The 14,036-nt window shown below is 37.3% G+C and overlaps 1 protein-coding gene across 1 annotated transcript in view; it reads right to left on the bottom strand.

Annotated features, from left to right (window-relative positions):
* LOC106074843 (kin of IRRE-like protein 2) overlaps positions 1-11,300 on the bottom strand; it is a 321,964-nt gene extending 310,664 nt beyond the window's left edge. The window contains exon 1 of the mRNA XM_056011107.1: positions 10,924-11,300. The gene's annotated coding sequence lies outside the window, so the exon portion shown is untranslated. The remainder of the gene's footprint in view (positions 1-10,923) is intronic.
* Between the last annotated feature and the right edge of the window lie 2,736 nt (positions 11,301-14,036).

Here is a 14,036-nt window from a genome sequence, read left to right as displayed (position 1 = left end):
CAATTCGAATTCCCAGTGAAAACTGTCTATTTTTAACTTCGTAAATTTAGGAGTTCAACTACAGTGACATACGATGGTTGTTGTGCTGGCCACAGAACACCCTCGTTAACCGTCGGCCAAAGAAACATGAGATCGCAAGTTCTGAAAGCAGTGAGTATCTCTCTCAAAGATCCTGCAAAGACTTCTTCCTTTCTCTTTTGATTGGCTTCAAATTCTGCGCTGAACACGTTTCTGTTCTCTCAGGCCCACTGCGTCTCTTTGCATGCACACAAACCTTCATCTGCCCACACGATTGAATTATCACATTACTGAGGTGTGCAGCGCAGAGAATATTGTTTTAGCATTATTCAAACAAGATTTATCTCCCTTGTTGAAACAACCCACAGCCCGACAAACATTGGTATCAGTGTGTCATCAGAGTTTGTTTGTATTTTTTCATGTGTATGTATTGTAGGCCATTTATAACAAAACGTTTTTATATGTACCACCTGGTTTCTACTGTCAGTATGCATTCATTTGTATTTTAATGCAATTTGTTTAATGCATGTCACAAAACTCAGATCTAGTATAATATTATATGCCAGCTACATTAACATGAGTGCTCGAATTATGTTAGCCTATACACCAAGTCAACTACAGTAACAGTAAGTGCTAGACTTATTTGCCAACTACAGTAACATTAGTGCAAGAGTTATATTGCATGCCAACTACGGTGACTTTAGTGCTAGACATATGCCAGTTTACAGTGGCATTAGTGACAGAATTATATGCCTAGCCTTCTACAGTAACATTAGTGATAGAACTATATTGCATACCAACTACATTCAGTCCCATCAGTGCTATAATTATTCGATTACAAACCACATAGAGAACCATTAATGCCCAATGCTATATATATTTCTTACAATTGTTTAGGCTAAGAGCCATAGAAATATATTTTCGACAATATTTTAGAAGGTACAGTGTTCATTGTTCACTTGTGTGACAGCTTACTTTCTAATAAAAAAAAATGTTTGTAAATCAGAAAAGTTGACATCTGATTTAGTTTCAAGCACTGTACACCATCTCGAGTCAATAGTACTGCGTCAATGTTGGCATGTTGTACACAAGTCAATAGTGCTGCGTCAATGTTGGCATGTTATACACAAGTCAATAGTGCTGCGTCAATGTTGGCATGTTGTACACAAGTCAATAGTGCTGTGTTAATGTTGGCATGTTGTACACAAGTCAATAGTGCTGCGTCAATGTTGGCATGTTGTACACAAGTCAATAGTGCTGTGTCAATGTTGGCATGTTGTACACAAGTCAATAGTGCTGCGTCAATGTTGGCATGTTGTACACAAGTCAATAGTGCTGTGTTAATGTTGGCATGTTGTACACAAGTCAATAGTGCTGCGTCAATGTTGGCATGTTGTACACAAGTCAATAGTGCTGTGTTAATGTTGGCATGTTGTACACAAGTCAATAGTGCTGTGTCAATGTTGGCATGTTGTACACAAGTCCATAGTGCTGCGTCAATGTTGGCATGTTATACACAAGTCAATAGTGCTGCGTCAATGTTGACATGTTATACACAAGTCAATAGTGCTGCGTCAATGTTGACATGTTGTACACAAGTCCATAGTGATGCGTCAATGTTGGCATGTTATACACAAGTCAATAGTGATGCGTCAATGTTGGCATGTTATACACAAGTCCATAGTGCTGCGTCAATGTTGGCATGTTATACACAAGTCAATAGTGCTGCGTCAATGTTGGCATGTTATACACAAGTCAATAGTGCTGCGTCAACGTTGACATGTTATACACAAGTCAATAGTGATGCGTCAATGTTGACATGTTATACACAAGTCAATAGTGATGCGTCAATGTTAACATGCTGTACACAAGTCCACAGTGCTGCGTCAATGTTGGCATGTTATACACAAGTCAATAGTGCTGTGTCAATGTTGACATGTTATACACAAGTCAATAGTGATGCGTCAATGTTAACATGCTGTACACAAGTCCACAGTGCTGCGTCAATGTTGGCATGCTGTACACAAGTCAATAGTGCTGCGTCAATGTTGGCATGTTATACACGAGTCAATAGTGCTGTGTCAATGTTGGCATGTTATACACGAGTCAATAGTGCTGCGTCAATGTTGGCATGTTATACACAAGTCAATAGTGCTGCGTCAATGTTGGCATGTTATACACGAGTCAATAGTGCTGCGTCAATGTTGGCATGTTATACACAAGTCAATAGTGCTGCGTCAATGTTGGCATGTTGTTGGGACAATACTGAGACTACCGATTCTTGAAAAAAAAAAGTTTGATCCCGTCATTGGCATTATGTCTTCTGAGGATGTCTATAAATAGCCACACGAGAATTCCCAATCCTTCTTCTCGCGCGAGCTCTTAACTCAGTGCGAGTAAATAAAACATGAGCGCTTACACCCAGGGCGAGAGTTGGCGCTAGAGTTTGGCACGCATCCTCCCCCCAATATACACACATTTACACACAATCACACACCCACACACACACACACTCAGACAAAATCGCAAGAATAAATTGAGAGTTGGACACTTGCTGTGATTGGGTGTAGTTTTTTTTTTTAAGTTTTCTATGAATAAAATAGAGACATCTGAGGCGGTACTTGACTCCTTATGTTCAACCCCCACCTAGATGGTTAGAAAGATAAAGACAGGGGGAGAGCACGAAATATGTCCAATAACATATTGCAACATATGCCAATGTAAACATCTAAAATGGTGTCCTAGGTTTTATCCATTAACTTTGTTGTTCTGTCTATCCATTTCATCGCCATCGCAAATCACTCTTAAATGTGATTGTTGAAAGAAAAATGCTCAGCGAAAATTCCTTATGTTGAAATTGCTCGTTGTTACATTAATGATTCTTGGGTAACAAAAAAAATAGATTGTAGATGTATCATTAGATCGCAAATAGATATTCCGTGCTTTCAGCTAAGACCAAGACCAAGTTAAAGATAGTCATTTCAAGCAAGACATAGAGCAACGGAGCAGGGGGAGAAGCAGGGACACAATTGTAGAGATATCACAAATTTATGAACAAAATTATTTACGTATTTTATTAATTTACTATCCGGACATTACCCGCGGCCTGCGGGCCTTAGTTTGTGTTTACTAATCTAGTGGATTGGATTTAGATGTATGATAAACTTAGCTAATGATCCTTTCAAGTTTTTTCTCTTTCGCTACGAAAATAAAATTAGTTTTGCGAAAATGGGTTTACCCGAAGCCGATACATACATATCTGTTAAAAACGAAAGGAGCGATAGATGAATAGGATATAAAGTACAATTAAAACGGGTTTACCCGATTTGTTAAATGAATGGGATTACAAAGTAAGTCCGGACGTCTAAATTCACAGATATAAGGAACGAATTTATGTAAAAATGCTTTTGAAACACAAAATTGAAGGTTAATTTTATTACGTAATAAAATCAGTAGACTATCTTTTGTATCTTCATGTGCCAAAGTAAAAAACTATCTGCGCAAAGTGTACTTATTAGATCTAGATCTAAATCCTTTCGATCTTTTTTTTTTTTTTTTTTTTTTTGAGGGTCTTTAGTTTGTTTTAGGGCTACAATACATACACTACGGTCTAAGTTAGCACCAAAGGAACATTTCTGCCAAGTTTTATCAAGATTGGTCAAGCGGTTTTGATTTCTATTCATAACATACATACATACGCCTCACATTCTACTTTATAAAGTAGATACTAATAATTAATATTTTAACAAATTGTTATGTTTTGTGGCCCACCTCTCACACATGTATGTTGGCTGATTCGGTTGACTGGGAAGGGCGGGGGCGATACCCAGTGTCAGGTGATTAGAGCTGCATGTCATACTATTCTAAAAAAAAAGTTCCGAAAATGTTTTTGTCTAATCTATTCCAGACACGAGACTTTAAGTGAGTCTGAAGTTGGACTGGTTGCTATCAAATGAACATTTGGGGTGTTTGTTTGTTTTTTTTTTGTTCTGTTTTTTTATTGTTTGTTTATGTGACAAAACTTTGAACTATTGTAATTAGTTGGCGTACACTCGTTACATAACGTGGAGGAGGGGAGTGCAATAAAAGGGGACTTCCTATCAAAGTCAAACTCCATTAGATTATTTTTGTAAGCACCACATTCTCCTGCTTTCATTCTTGAACTATCAAAAGTGTCATGTTGTTGTTTTTTTTTTGGTTTTTAAATAACTAGTGACAAAACAAGAACTTAAACGAACAAAAAACAACAACAATGAAATGTATATCAAGAAAATACAAGAACTATACAAGAACTATACAAGAACTAAATTATAACGTCCTGCTGTTTGTTTAAACTTCAGACTTTTGTTTATGAGTCAAGTATCACAAAAGGTAACATCTGCAACATATGCCAATGTAAACATCTAAAATGGTGTCCTAGGTTTTATCCATTAACTTTGTTGTTCTGTCTATCCATTTCATCGCCATTAGTCTATTTACCATATTTTAAAAACATTTATGCAAACGGTTGTAGATTTTTTTGTCAAACTTTTTTGTTATTTTTATTAAGTTATATAAGTTCTGTTATACTAAGTACTATATTTACACACACAAAAAATTTTACTATTTTTTAAAGAGAAAAAAATCTATTTTGTATACATATAAGTCAGACATAATTTAAAATAACAATTATTAAGTAGTTTTTCATATCATCGCGTGAACTCAAGATGTTTACACTCCTGTGAAAGATCTAACCAAAGAAAAAAAAAATTTTTACGGAAATGTTTTATTCTTGATGAATAAGAGATTGGCCCTTTACAAAAAAATTAGATCAATTAGATATTTTTTATAAGACATCAATTAGACCAGGTTCACATCTAACTTCACATTCACTTTCACATATCCTTTGGTCTGCTGGAACCGCTGGGGCACCACACAAGATCTGTTAACCTTTTTTTTCTCCATTATTTTCTGTCATTTGTCTTTGATAGAATTTCATTCTGCTAATATTGAAACCTGCCGTTTTACCTGCCTGGGTGGACCACTTCGGGGGCCGATTTTCAGTTTGTTTCCACACAAACTATCTTTGTAACCTTGTTTTTTTTTCCTGGGACAGCCATTCACTTGTTTTTGTTCTGATTCCCTTTTATTACAAGCACCTGGCCGCTGGACTAATTGAGTTGACTGGACGTGGAATGGTCAACAAGTGGAAACCTTAGACATCTCTGAATGAGTGCTTTGTGGAAAGTGTGGGGGCATATACTCAATACACGCTCGTCACGGCGTAATCGATAGCTTTGACATTCAGTCTAACAAGTCAATTATTATCGTGTTTTTTTCCAACGCATCGAGTAGTTAAGCCCTTAATACTAAAGAGTGCAAGTCACTGGAGAGCATGCACATATCTAGAGGAGCTGAGGTCAAAACCCTTTTAACGAAAAGGGCGGGTATATTGTTTGTTTTGGATTACCTTGTCAAATAGTTGATTCTTGTCTCTGACAACGAAAGCCTGCTTTTTACAAAGCTTTTATCAGCTCTGTCTCTCTGGGTGGAATTTTGTACACGTGATTTCTCCCACTTCCTATTATCGGATCAAGTTGAAACTTTGCACATTTGTTCATTGTCCATGACAACACATGAATCAATGAAAATAAAAAGCCAATTAATTTATTAATCGTAATTACTTAATTTAATTTTATATAGAAACAGTAGGGCCTGCTAAGCCTTGTTTAGAGGATTAGGTCGTTCGCTTAAATTTGTCAAATGACAAACTAAAAAACTTTCTGCTTTTATGAGTGCTTGGATAGCTTTGTGACTAACAAGTCGGCCTTCCAGCCTGGAGGCTTCAGTTAGAATTCATACACAAGCAACATTTTTGTTTCAATTGTTTTTTTAAAAGGTAGCACGGAAACTTTCTCCCATACACACCCCTACTCCCCCCTACTCCAGCCTACTCCACACAAGTGATTGGACGCTCATTGAGAATGCTATAAGCATGAAGGTTGCGTTAAACAAAAACAATTACTACAAAATATTTCCAATGGCACACATTAGTTGTTTTTTTTTAAGACGATACCTTCATTAATATATATAAAAAAAAAAGAAAAGTTTTGCTCAAGCAGGGTTTGAACTTGTACTTTCGCACTATCAGTTCGATGTACCAACGGCGTCACTCTCTGGGCCAAAGATTCATTGTGTAATTAATTATTGGTTCTTTCATTATATAGGTATCAACAACAAGATCTAGATCTAGACTTCTGATTTAGAACTCTTAAGATCTATTCAAGATCAAGATCTATTTCTAAATCTAGAATCTAGATTTAATCTTTTTTAGATTTACGTAAAAATATGGTTTAAGGTTCATAGTGCGGCAATTATTATTATTAGTGCCTCATACCCAGCCCTATGCTGGTAGTAGAATGTAGATTGTGTTCAACTCTAAAGGAACATATTGTTACGTATTTCTGAATCTTCTGGCTAGATGTATTAGTTGACACACAAATAAAAACACAGCAAAGAACTTGACGACTAAACTTTCAGTTTCATATAACTTTAATGACTATTAACTCTAAAAATTCGTTACTGTAACATGTAGCGTAGAAGACTGTACAATATCTGTCAGTTTACATTTAGCTATACTTCGTTGCAATTCATCTCTTCACTTCGTTGCAATTCATCTCTTCTCAACTTTCCTCGAGCCGTATTCCACAGAACAGACCAACGACACACTTCCCAGTGTCGCTCCAGGTCTCCCAAAGCTGAACCAAGTCGTACTCAAGTCTACCGAATCAGAGCCGCACACGTCTTACATCGACTGTATCGACTGTAACGGCTCAAGTCCACTGTAGTTCGCTGTATAGACTTTAACGACAGTAGTCCACTCCAGTTAACTCTACCCTAGTTAACTTGCATCGAGTCGTACACATTTCTCTTCCACAGAGCCGCACACGTCTTACACCGTCTGTATCGACTGTAACGGCTCACTCACGACTCCATACGACTGACTTTCACATGAACTCTCTGGCTTATATAGAGTCCCTAATCGCTTGTCCAAAGTTGCACAAACACGGCTAGTATTCTCTGAAATAACACGTGAGGAAACGTCACATCCTGTCTCTATTTATACACGTAGATTCCAGAAAACACTCGATGCAGTGTCATCAAGTCGGGGTCACACGTAGTGACCTTTATCTGTCACTGTTCATTAGTAACTGTCCCTCTACTTAGATCTATTCGTCCCCTGGAACAACACGTGAGGACACGTCACATCCTGTCTTTGTTTGTACATGTAGATTCCAGGGAACACTAGCTGCTGTGTCATCTCGCCGGGGTCATACGTTGACCTCTACCTATCACTGTTCATTTGTAACAATATGAAACATATAAAAAAATATACAAACATTTGTCAAGGTACTCCAACTGTAGTCGCTGGGAAATAAAATCTGCAAGACATTTAGATAGAACCACGTTTTAAAAAAAACAAAACAAGTGTGATCAGTATAATTCAATACTAAAAGGTCATTTCATTCATGCCAATATGAGATATGAGATTTTTTTTTAAATGACCTCCTTCGAGATCACCTAATCACACAAGGGAGCCATGCGTCACAGGTCTTCGGCGCCTCTCAGATCTACATCGCCTCACAAATCATCAGAGCCCCACAAGTCTGCCGCGGGACATAGATCTGTAGCGCCTTACAGGTCTGTGGCGTTAAGTAACTCAGTAGTAGAATGAAACAAAGAACCTTAGCATGGAATATCGACAGTAAAGAAATATAGTCATTTTGAAACATATAAAATAGATCTCAGAAACATAATGACGTAAACAAATATAGAAACATCAAAAACATAGCCCAGTAAAAATAAGCAAAACAAATAAAACAAATAAACACATTCTAAATATATAACAGCAGAAATATCCTTGTAAGTATCTACATTTCAGCAGAAGATAAGAGTGGAGCCACTCCGTTTCGATGTTAATTTCATTTGATGAAGTTTTTAACGTGCTAAAAGAAACCGTATGTATGTGAATCGTAATGGATAAACTTCATTTATTAAAGACATTGAATCAGTTAGGTTCTTGAAGGAGAGACTCAATAAACATGTTTTACTTACAATGTCACGTCGTGCATAGCAGTGTGCCTTACACACGTCTGTTTCGTATGTTGAAATAGTTGTAAAATAACGTAGCTAATCAAACATAGTGTATCATACATAGCGTATCAGACATAACGTATCAAACATGGCGCTCAAACACAGCGTATGTAACGTGGCGTATCAAATAGAGCATATCTAACATAGGTATCAAATGTAGAGTATCGAACGTAGCGTATCAAGCATGGCGTATCAAACGTGGTGTATCAAACGTGACGTATCAAACAGCGTATCAGATGTAGCGTATCGTATCAGATGTGTAAATCTTACGTATCGAGGTATAACCGAGTTATTAACGGAACTCTCCTGTCTCCTCATGCCTCTCTGAAGCTCAAAGGATTAAGACTTTCAGATTAGACTTCGTTAAATGAAGTGATGTTAAATAGAAAGGCAAGCATTAAAAACATCGTTAAAAAGAACTAGAAAGGCAGAGAGAGAGTGAGAGAGAGAGAGAAGAGAGAGAAGAGAGAGAAGAGAGAGAGAGAGAGGCAGAGAAGAAGAGATAGAGAGCGTGTAGAAGAGGGCTAGAGATAAAACAAAAAAGGCAAGGCTTATGACAAGTTAATTCTTCCAATCATTTGCTGTGCATGTGCGTGAGTAAATGTGTGTGTGAGTGGGGCGGATTGTATGCAATATTTTATGTGAACCATCTTTGTTGTCTGTTCTAATGGTTCTTCTCTACAAATAAATAAATAAAATGTTTTTTTATTGCCAAAGAGTTTGTTCCTCGCTATATGGTCAGGAGATTCTGTCTCACAAACACAGACAATGCTAATAAAAATCGCCTTGAGCGTCCTTTGAGTTTGTTTTTGTGTTTAAAACATTTATGTGATCATTAAACTATTAGTTCCTAAACATTTATGATGTGACTCCAAAGGAAACTTCAGTCGTCTCAGCTTGCTGGTATTTGTTTTATTAAAATCAGAAGTTGTTAGTTTTGCTCGGCCTATTAGAATAAATAATAAGATAAGAATAAGATGAAGAAGATCAAAGTTTCTAGTCAAGAAAAAAAAACGCCTCGTTACGTTAGTTGTTTTTTTCTTAGGACATCAACGATTAAAATCATCAGGTCGTGATTGTCAAGATTATGTATCGATCAAATCAACATTTGTTTTGTGTTTTGCTAGTTTTATAAGTTTCATAAACTGTATCCAAATGAAGGCACGCCCTAGTCGAGTTCCCTTGCTGGACGAAATGAAGACTATTACTCTCTAGACCAGGGCCCTTGCTGGACGAAATGAAGACTATTACTCTCTAGACCAGGTCCCTTGCTGGACGAAATGAAGATTATTACTCTCTAGACCAGGGCCCTTGCTGGACGAAATGAAGATTATTACTCTCTAGACCAGGTCCCTTGCTGGACGAAATGAAGACTATTACTCTCTAGACCAGGGCCCTTGCTGGACGAAATGAAGACTATTACTCTCTAGACCAGGTCCCTTGCTGGACGAAATGAAGACTATTACTCTCTAGACCAGGGCCCTTGCTGGACGAAATGAAGATTATTACTCTCTAGACCAGGGCCATTGCTGGACGAAATGAAGACTATTACTCTCTAGACCAGGTCCCTTGCTGGACGAAATGAAGATTATTACTCTCTAGACCAGGGCCCTTGCTGGACGAAATGAAGATTATTACTCTCTAGACCAGGTCCCTTGCTGGACGAAATGAAGACTATTACTCTCTAGACCAGGGCCCTTGCTGGACGAAATGAAGACTATTACTCTCTAGACCAGGGCCCTTGCTGGACGAAATGAAGACTATTACTCTCTAGACCAGGGCCCTTGCTGGACGAAATGAAGATTATTACTCTCTAGACCAGGGCCCTTGCTGGACGAAATGAAGACTATTACTCTCTAGACCAGGTCCCTTGCTGGACGAAATGAAGACTATTACTCTCTAGACCAGGGCCCTTGCTGGACGAAATGAAGACTATTACTCTCTAGACCAGGTCCCTTGCTGGACGAAATGAAGACTATTACTCTCTAGACCAGGGCCCTTGCTGGACGAAATGAAGACTATTACTCTCTAGACCAGGGCCCTTGCTGGACGAAATGAAGACTATTACTCTCCAGACCAGGTCCCTTGCTGGACGAAATGAAGACTATTACTCTCTAGACCAGGGCCCTTGCTGAAAGAAATGAAGACTATTACTCTCTAGACCAGGGCCCTTGCTGGACGAAATGAAGACTATTACTCTCTAGACCAGGTCCCTTGCAGGACAAAATGAAGATTATTACTCTCTAGACCAGGGCCCTTGCTGGAAGAAATGAAGACTATTACTCTCTAGACCAGGTCCCTTGCAGGACAAAATGAAGACTATTACTCTCTAGACCAGGGCCCTTGCTGGACGAAATGAAGACTATTACTCTCTAGACCAGGTCCCTTGCAGGACAAAATGAAGACTATTACTCTCTAGACCAGGGCCCTTGCTGGAAGAAATGAAGACTATTACTCTCTAGACCAGGTCCCTTGCAGGACAACAAAGGATTGCAGCAGGGTAAGATTCGAACTCAAGACAATCGTGAACATAGTCCAGAGTGCATGTAGTACACCAAGAAAGCCAAGCCTTAATTTAGCTGAATGTAATTAAGCAAATCAACATGTCATGGCTAATGAAATTTTTAAAAAGTTCATTCTTTTTTTGTTTGACATGACATGACTAATGTGACAAATCAGTTTAGCATGTCAAGTTTATTAGAGAATGTGAATGCACACATCGAATTTCGTATTTGAAGGATCTCGAGGAGAAATAAAAATAGAATAGCTTACCTTAGTTCCATCCAAAGAATTAAAACAAAAATATTCCACAATACTCCAATGTGTCAACAATGTAATCCAATGGGTCTCGATACTTTCACCATGCTTCTGTTTTAATAAACTCCAGTGAATAAGTCCGTACACTTCTATTCACAAGTTCAACAAACATATTTATTTAATAGACTACAAAAAATCACTGTACGTTTAGCCCCCCACTGTTTGAAGGGGAAAAAATATTTACGGAGATAGCTATAAAACTAAACATAGGGAAAACTATCTGTGTTGTAACGGCTCCTCTGTAACACGGACGAGGTACGAAGCCCGTCTAGTAATAGCGTGTTTTTTTTTTCTCTCTTCTGACACCACGAAACTTAGCGGAACTTCAGAACTCCTCGGAATCTGGGAGGAAAACGTGAAAAACGAGACGGGACAAAAAAAAAAGTTATAAATGGGTGGCGAAAGTAGAAGTGGTGGGTGTAGGGAATGGTGGGGGGGGGGGGGGGTAAAGAGGTGACAGTCAACGCTTGTATGCGGGGAGGGAATGTGCAGTTTTTCAAGTACAAAACTAACTGTTGGTTTTAATCTACGTGTTATTTCAACTGCCACGTGTGGCCGGTGAATAGCAGACGTCGTGAATGTGGCTCAAAAATGGAAGACGGGACAGGTTTCTATTTCATCCGTCTGCTATGAAGTGTATACAAGTGGAGAGGGAATGAACAGAAAGGGTCGAGAGCCTAAGCAATGGGGTCAATCCTAAATCATTTATTAGCATTAGATTTGTATTTACTCAAGAGATTGATAGGAATGACATCTTTTAGTCTATTTACACTTTTTATGGTGTGTTTTTTTTTTCTTTTCTGTGTTTTGTGACCTTTCCTTTGTAACCCTAACCCCTTTTCTCTCTATCCCACTCTTTCTTTTTCTCTCTTTCCCTTCCGTCTCTCTCTCTCTCTCTCGTATATTGTGTGTACACAGGTCGTGTCACAGGTCAAATTTACGTCATGAAGTTGCCATTCAGAATAAAAGAGCCAAATAAAAAGTATGCATTCAGGTTTAATGAAACAAATCAGAGCTTGTAATCTGGTGTCATTCACGTGATCACATTAGTGCAGTCAAGAGACGCGGAACAAGACTCCGGAGAAACGGTTATAAAGCTATAGATAGATTATATTCAGATACCAGCCTACTATGTACCTTTCTTCGTCTTTTTTTCTTTTCTCTCTCTCTCTCTCTCTCTCCCTCTCTCTTGTATTTAAAGTCTAAAAGCTATTTTATGTTACAATTCATGTCTGAGACATTTGGTTCATTTCTCTGTATAATTGCTTTGTTTTTGGTTTTTAATCCTTCAGTTAAAAAAAATTATTCTGCAGAAGACCTAAAGGAAGCTTAAAAAGGCTCCGAAGACAAGGCTTTGTCTGCATCACGTGTGGAAAAATATGCAGGTAGCAATCGCGTTAGATAGATAGATAGATAGATAGATAGATAGATAGATAGATAGATAGATAGATAGATAGATAGATAGATAGATATTGAAATAAACACTTTTTGATAGAAGATGATATTGTTGCATATGTAAATGTTGACCATTGGCCTCTCTGCACCTTCCCCTTGAAAACTACGATGCACGTATCATGTAAACATTAATTTCGACATTTACATCAGTACGTGACTTATTGTCTAGACCAGGGGATTGCTGTCAAATGTCACAGTGTACGCGATGTAGAAAAATACCCCCCTCCCCCGCCAAAAAAAAAAGAACACAGAATGTTGCAATACAAGGTCTTGATATTTTTCTGACCCTCCCTAATATGAACTGCGATTATTTGTGGTAAGGACACATTAAAAGAAGGTTAGCAATATAGGGATATAGGGATATAGAGATATAGGGATATAGAGATATAGGGATATAGGGATATAAGGATATAGGGATATAGAGATATAGGGATATAGAGATATAGGGATATAGAGACATAGGGATATAGAGATATAGGGATATAGACATATAGGGATATAGGGATATAAGGATATAGGGATATAGAGATATAGGGATATAGAGATATAGGGATATAGAGACATATGGATATAGAGATATAGGGATATAGGGATATAGAGATATAGAGATATAGGGATATAGAGATATAGAGATATAGGGATATATGGATATAGAGATATAGAGATATAGGGATATAGAGACATAGAGATATAGAGATATAGAGATATAGAGATATAGGGATATAGAGATATAGAGATATAGGGATATAGAGATATAGGGATATAGAGATATAGAGATATAGGGATATAGAGATATAGGGATATAGAGATATAGAGATATAGGGATATAGAGATATAGAGATATAGGGATATAGGGATATAGAGATATAGGGATATAGAGATATAGAGATATAGGGATATAGAGATATAGAGATATAGGGATATAGAGATATAAGGATATAGGGATATAGAGATATAGGGATATAGAGATATAGGGATATAGAGATATAGAGATATAGGGATATAGAGATATAGAGATATAGGGATATAGAGATATAGGGATATAGAGATATAGAGATATAGAGATATAGGGATATAGAGATATAGGGATATAGAGATATAGAGATATAGGGATATAGAGATATAGAGATATAGAGATATAGGGATATAGAGATATAGAGATATAGAGATATAGGGATATAGAGATATAGGGATATAGAGATATAAAGATATAGAGATATAGAGATATAGGGATATAGAGATATAAGGATATAGAGATATAAAGATATAGGGATATAGAGATATAGGGATATAGAGATATAAGGATATAGGGATATAGAGATATAGGGATATAGAGATATAGAGATATAGAGATATAAGGATATAGGGATATAGAGATATAGAGATATAGGGATATAGAGATATAGGGATATAGGGATATAGAGATATAAAGATATAGAGATATAGAGATATAGGGATATAGAGATATAAGGATATAGGGATATAGAGATATAGGGATATAGAGATATAGAGATATAGAGATATAAGGATATAGGGATATAGAGATATAGGGATATAGAGATATAGGGATATAGGGATATAGAGATATAGGGATATAGAGATATAGGGATATA

The sequence above is a fragment of the Biomphalaria glabrata genome, chromosome 1, assembly GCF_947242115.1.
Source record: "Biomphalaria glabrata chromosome 1, xgBioGlab47.1, whole genome shotgun sequence".
Taxonomy (NCBI): Eukaryota; Metazoa; Mollusca; class Gastropoda; family Planorbidae; genus Biomphalaria; species Biomphalaria glabrata.
Note: the sequence above shows the minus strand (reverse complement) of the source record. Positions and strands in the feature narration are given on the sequence as shown.